Source organism: Haemaphysalis longicornis, unplaced genomic scaffold (assembly GCF_048455015.1).
Source record: "Haemaphysalis longicornis isolate Haplotype H1 unplaced genomic scaffold, Haemaphysalis longicornis Haplotype H1 scaffold_1, whole genome shotgun sequence".
Lineage (NCBI taxonomy): Eukaryota > Metazoa > Arthropoda > Arachnida > Ixodida > Ixodidae > Haemaphysalis > Haemaphysalis longicornis.
Genome location: NW_027526203.1, coordinates 22,947,697 through 22,953,574, shown reverse-complemented (window position 1 = coordinate 22,953,574; position 5,878 = coordinate 22,947,697). Strand labels below are relative to the sequence as shown.

Sequence of the window (5,878 nt, the reverse complement as noted above, 5' to 3'; positions counted from 1 at the left end):
TCTTGCAGCAATTCCTGCCGGGATCGGCGTATGAATAAGTAAATAAATAAATGTCTCCTTCTCTTTTTTTGATATCGTTTCTTCATCTTTCGGGTCGAGTTACTGTGACAGCAGACCGGCCGCACTTGACGCAACGCCGTCCCCAGAGTCAGTGCTCAGCTGTTCCACGTGAGTGCCGTCACGTGTCAAGAGGCATGCGCTGGGCCAACCGTTGTTCCAGCGCTGGCGACGTATTGCGATAGCGCGGTGGCAAGGCTGCAGACCGTATACCTCTCCAGCTGGTACCGGTAGGGCTTAGAAGCCGGTACTCTGGAGACCGGTGTCGAATTCTCATACACTTGAGACTGCTTTCTCTACGGACAACAAACTGGCCGGTGTTCGCACAATGGGCCGTATAACAACTGGAGCGCTATTCCTGAAAGCCCGAGTTCCGCCTATTCCCGAGTTTCAAGCTGCATGGGTTAAGAAGCCTTATTGGGGCCGCTTACGGTGAGGATGTACGGCGTGTGTTAACATCTGCATGCAGCGCTATGTGGCATCAAGCTGCACTATTCACTCCCTAGCATAAAGTGGGTAGCCCAATTACTTCCTTCAACACTTCAGCCTGGTTGCAGGCCACGACGGTTGCGCACGCAGGCAATAAATAACCACTACGTGATTGTTCTGCAGTGGCTTCCACCTCAGTGCGGTGCGGCTGGCAAGGACAAGGCCGACAGAGCGGCTGCATCCGCTCATTTCAGCAAAATTATTACTGCAGTGCAGGTAAGGCGGAGTGACTATAGTGTCATCGGTGGTGGCCAAGAACTCTCAGCGATTGCTGTGGACTGACGCAAATAAGACCTAAGTGCCGTTGCTCACATTAGACCCACAGTACCGATTGTGGATGCCAAACGGTCTGTGCAAGCGAGATGAAGCTTTACTAGATCGCATCAATCTCAATGTGGCTTACACTGCGCAGTTTAATTTTAAACTTTGCCAGGCTTCCTCACCTCTGTGCCCGACCTGTACAGTTTGCGAGGACCTGAAACACATTCTCTACGCATGTCCTCGCTACGAGCATGAGCGTACCACGGTTAAGCTTTCTTCGGGGCTTCCCGAGTCCGCTCAGATCTCTTTGCCCTTGCTTACAAAAGGCATGGCAAGTCGCGCAATGAATACGTTCTTAACGTTCCTCCGGAGTACTGAACTTGAGAGTAAAGAGTTTTAGCAGAGCGGGCCAGCGGCCAGCGGAACGGAGCGGACGAGCGGAGGCGCCACTGCGCATGCGTCAGTACGCTGATGCGGCCAGCGGCTTTACGACGCTCCGCGCTCGCCCGCTCCTTTGGTCATCCCAGCGCAGCGCGCCAGCGGCCCGGTGAGCGAGCGTCGGCATTCAAAATGGCTGCCTGTAGCGCGAGCGGCGGTGCGTCGTCATCGCGCATGGACGCATCCGAAAGGCGGCGACAAGTCAAGAAGCCCCGCAGGTGCTTCACGGCGTACGAAGACCTGTGCATTTTCGGGATGTGGCCCCGACGAGGCCTTTTGGCGACGACCACAAATGGGTTCGCGTCGTCGCCACGGTGAATCGGGCGGTGGGCCGAGAATTGACACTGCGCGTTGTTAAGGATCCAGTGGACATCCTTCTCGGATATTGGAAGACGCAGGACGCGAAGAACCTCAAAAAGTGTGCATTTGTTCGTTCTGCAGATACTGCTTTCTGGCCGATCACCAGCGCTAGTCTTGCGTGTGCTTTTCTTCGTCTCCTCTCTACCGCGCTTTTTAGCTTTGACTGCTTTCTGGCGCACATGTTGATTTGGCGTGCGTTCGTTGGCCTACTCCGATCTGGTACGGAGGAGCAATACGCCGAAAAAGAAGAGATCCTGCAGGATATGTGGGACTACGCACAAAGCGTCAACTATCAGCCGAGGGTTGCACCTAGAAGTGCCGGCAGCGCGGCGCGAAGGCGCAGGCGAGAATTTGCTGTTGACCCCAAGAAAAACACTGAGGAGGTGCCGTGGGTGCCGTACTGGGATGATGGTTCTGGAGACGTCACGTACTCCACTGTGGCAGACTCGCAATGCGGACAGACGTGCGGTAAGTTTTCAGACGTAAGCATCTGATTTCGCCTTGCTGGTACTTTTGTTTGTGCTGATAAGTATGAATTTTAGGAAAGCTGTACGATATCGTTACGTGCATGATGAAAGGAAGCGCAAAAAGCTATGAAAACAGAAACTACCAGCTGAGGTTTTATTGAAAAAGAAGCAGAAATATATGCCACGGGAAAATATGATATGGCATGACTCAAGGCTTCACACGAGCCAGCTGGCATCCTCCTACGCACACTCCGTTACATCTTCTCTCCCTCCGATAGGACTGCATAACCATAATCGTACTCGGTGTAGTTCTTTTTCTGCAAGTACATTGTGTTCACATAAACTGATTTTTTGAGGGTATTACATTGTGTTCGCATGCTTTTTTACTGCTGAGCAGTATACCTCCAACCAGCCAAGAAAGGTTTTGTGTCCGCATCAGCAGAAAATTCCCATGCTACTACTGACTACACAAACAAACATCCCAGGCTACTATTCACTACAGGCTAAATCCAGGCTACACACGCAAACTACAGGCCCCGCCGGCATCGAACCAGGACTTGAACAGAAGCGTAGCGAGTGCTTATTGTCTTGCCGACTAAACTATGCCCACACGTGAGACGGAGAGACAGATGGTGGTCTGAATTCAGCATCTGGGGAGGAAGAGGGTGATTTTTGGAGGCAACACATGAAACAAGAGTGAGGGGGAGGCACTGAGAGAGATGACCCTGTAGCCGTGCGTTGCACCCTCGTCACCCTTCAAAAAACACTCCCCTCTTTTTTATTCCTGCTGTCGCAGCTGCATTACGATGCAGCCACCGCAAAAGCCAGGTAACAGCTGGCAGAATCTCAGTTTTAACTCTTTGTAGAGCCATATGTGTGAATTCAAGTGATCCCGCATGGACAAAATTCTGGGTGTCGTTTCCAGCTTCGCAGTCCAAGCACCTTCGGAGGGTGCATTGGAGAGAAATTTTTCTATATGGGAATCCTTTCAATCACTTGGCTGCATTTGAACATAGTTATTAGGTTAGCGAATCGATAAGCTGCTTGCAATCGTGATTCTTCCAGTTGGCCACAGTACGCAGTGTCAGTAACGAGCAGTCAGACGGGAGGAAATGAGGAGCAGCCAACTGCGTGATTGTGTCCGGGGCTGCTGAGTGGTTGCAGGTGGCTGACTGACAGTAAAATCACTGCTGCAGTGGCAGCTGTGTGCCAGTATGCTGATTTCTTAAGTCACTCAATTGCAGGAGACGAAATCTTAAAATGAAGGCTATGATTGCCCTGTCTTCTCATTTCTCTTATTCATTAGCAGCGGGACCTTTTTCTGCAGAGCTGCTGGAGAGTATCTACCGGGAGCATGCGGTGTCACCGTCTACTGTTACGCATGATGCTGAACCGGGACAAGTGAACAGCGACCAGCAGGAGCACCGTACCTCACCAGAGCTACCGCAGCAGCAGCAGCCTTCCCCAGTTGGGCAAGAGCGCCACCAGCCTCCTAGTACACAGCCCGTACTTCCCGCCACCAGTAGAGGTAAGCCTGGAGAAATGGTTATACACTACTACACAACACGGTGATTTGCAGGAGAGCACCACAGACACACAGGGGGAAAAAGCATTTCTGAAAGCATGACCAGTGCGTGCAGATGAGGACAATCAAGAAAGAAAAGATGGCACAAAGCACTGAACAGCAACTGAACTTTCATTCAGATAGGCATGACATGCAAACTGGCATATCCATTAGGAGGGCCAACAAAACCTTCTCGTGTATGCTTGTTTTTTGTTGCGGGAATTACTGCGCACTGTCTGCACAATGCAGCACAAGCACACGTTTCACAGTGCAAGGCTAAGGGGCCCCAAACGAGTCTTATAACAACGTTCTTATGCTACCGTAGCCTATCCTTGATGTGTCAACCTGGCTGGCCAATTTTTATAGCTCTCGCCGCAATCCAAGGGGAGAGAGTAAATGAAACCTTTCTTACGTGCAACATATTACTCCCTGTGTGTCTTCAAGCAGCACGGTACTTTTTTCTGGCCCTGCCATTTACCATAGGACAATGCTTAGAAAGTTCCCAAGGGCAGCTAAAATGACATCAGCACCTGCGCTCATTGGTCAGACAGGTAGACCTATCAACGACAGGCTAAGTGAGAATAAGAACCGTGTTGAAAAGCTGTTTGGGGTCCCTTAGCTTCACTGTGTAAAAAATGTGCGTTTGTTCCACTGTTCGGAGAACGCACGGTAACTTCCTGGTGAAAGTATTGCGCATTCATGGGACCCAAGTAAGGCGTCCAAAATTGATCGTCCTAATGACCGCTGCATCAGCACGTGTCAGCTCACATTCGGCTGCTGCGTTCTCGAAAAAAAAGAATGTCTGAAGCAATGAGGGTGGCAACCAGAGAGCGAAATGATAAGTGTTTACATAGGGTTTGTTGGCCTTCCCCATTGGATGTGTCAGGGCTTTTGTCGTTTCTGTCTAAATATAACAGTGAGTTGTAGTTCGGTGCGTTGTACTGTCTTTTCATTCTTGAGTGTCCTTGCCTACCTGTGCGGATAACTCTTTCATGATGCTTTACCAACGAGCCTACCAAACCGTCCTTGTAGTAGTAAATGCAGTCATCAATCAGAACTCACGCACTTCTGTCCAGTAGTGGAGACAAGTAGGGCTTGAGCGCTCGCTGTTGTTAACACTTTCGCGGTGTTTTGACGCCAATTCTGTATTTTTCTGAAGCACATGCTTGGAGCTCAATTCTATGTATTCTATAAAATCTCCACAGCGAGAAGGGAATGTGCAATGCAAATATTTAGCAGGAACACATTTCGCCAAACCACACCAGCTCCCAAATGTACCTTTCAAATGTGAACCATCACCAGAATTCACACCAGGTTTTTGAATAAATGTAGGAAATGTTATGCAATTGCACAGGAATAATATTCGTTAATCAGGGCGTGTAGGCCATGAAAGCAGTACACGTAAAATCTATGTGCGCTGAAATGCATTCTTGCAAATTACATCAAACAGTAAATTATGCACTTAACTGCATTTGAAGTTTTACAGCGTCTATGTGGTACCGCTGAGTTTGGAGATCGGCATCTTCGCTTGGTATCATACAGTTATACAGCCAAGCTACAGTGCATGACCTCACATTAACTGATGGCCAAAAGTTTCTTGTCTATTATGCAGGAATAAGAGGATTGCAAAGAATGGGCTTGCAGCTGCTCGCCATGCGGAAGAAGAATGAGTTTGCGTTGCGCACCAAAGAGCTGGAGATTGAGCAGCGGAAAGTGCGGAACGAGGACCGACGTTTGGATTTGGTGGAGCGAAGGTTGGCGCTTGAAGAGGAGAAGCATCGATTTGAAGTGTCCCGCAGGGAGCAAGACCGGCAGAAGCTTCTTGAGCACATAGAAAAAATGTTCGACGAACAAAATAAGAAGTTGTCACAGCACCACAGTTCATAATAGTCTCAACTAGATTTTTTAACTGGAGTTTAACTAACAGTTTTACCTTAACAATTTTAACTGAATAACAGTTTTACCTTGAGGTCGCATTTTTGGGGAAATGCCTGTTTTGGTCCTTGCGCTCGTATCGCCCCACTTCGACTCGTAAGAATGAATTAGAAGGGTGTTTATTGTTTTTTATAGGGCCTATGAATGCCTATTTTCAGAATCGGTGCGTATATGAACGCTACTTATCCCTAAAATTTCGCTTTCAACTAAAGTTTTATGTTACCGGGAGGCTTTGTCAGCTTGAAACTGTATGCGGTTCAACCTAGTGGGCTAGTTTAATGAACTCCAGAACAACAACAACTACCAG

General features: G+C 49.0%; 1 pseudogene; it reads left to right on the top strand.

Moving 5' to 3' along the window:
• Positions 1–1,377: 1,377 nt before the first annotated feature.
• LOC144158388 (uncharacterized) lies at positions 1,378–5,523 on the top strand (annotated as a pseudogene).
• The last annotated feature ends 355 nt before the right edge of the window (positions 5,524–5,878 follow it).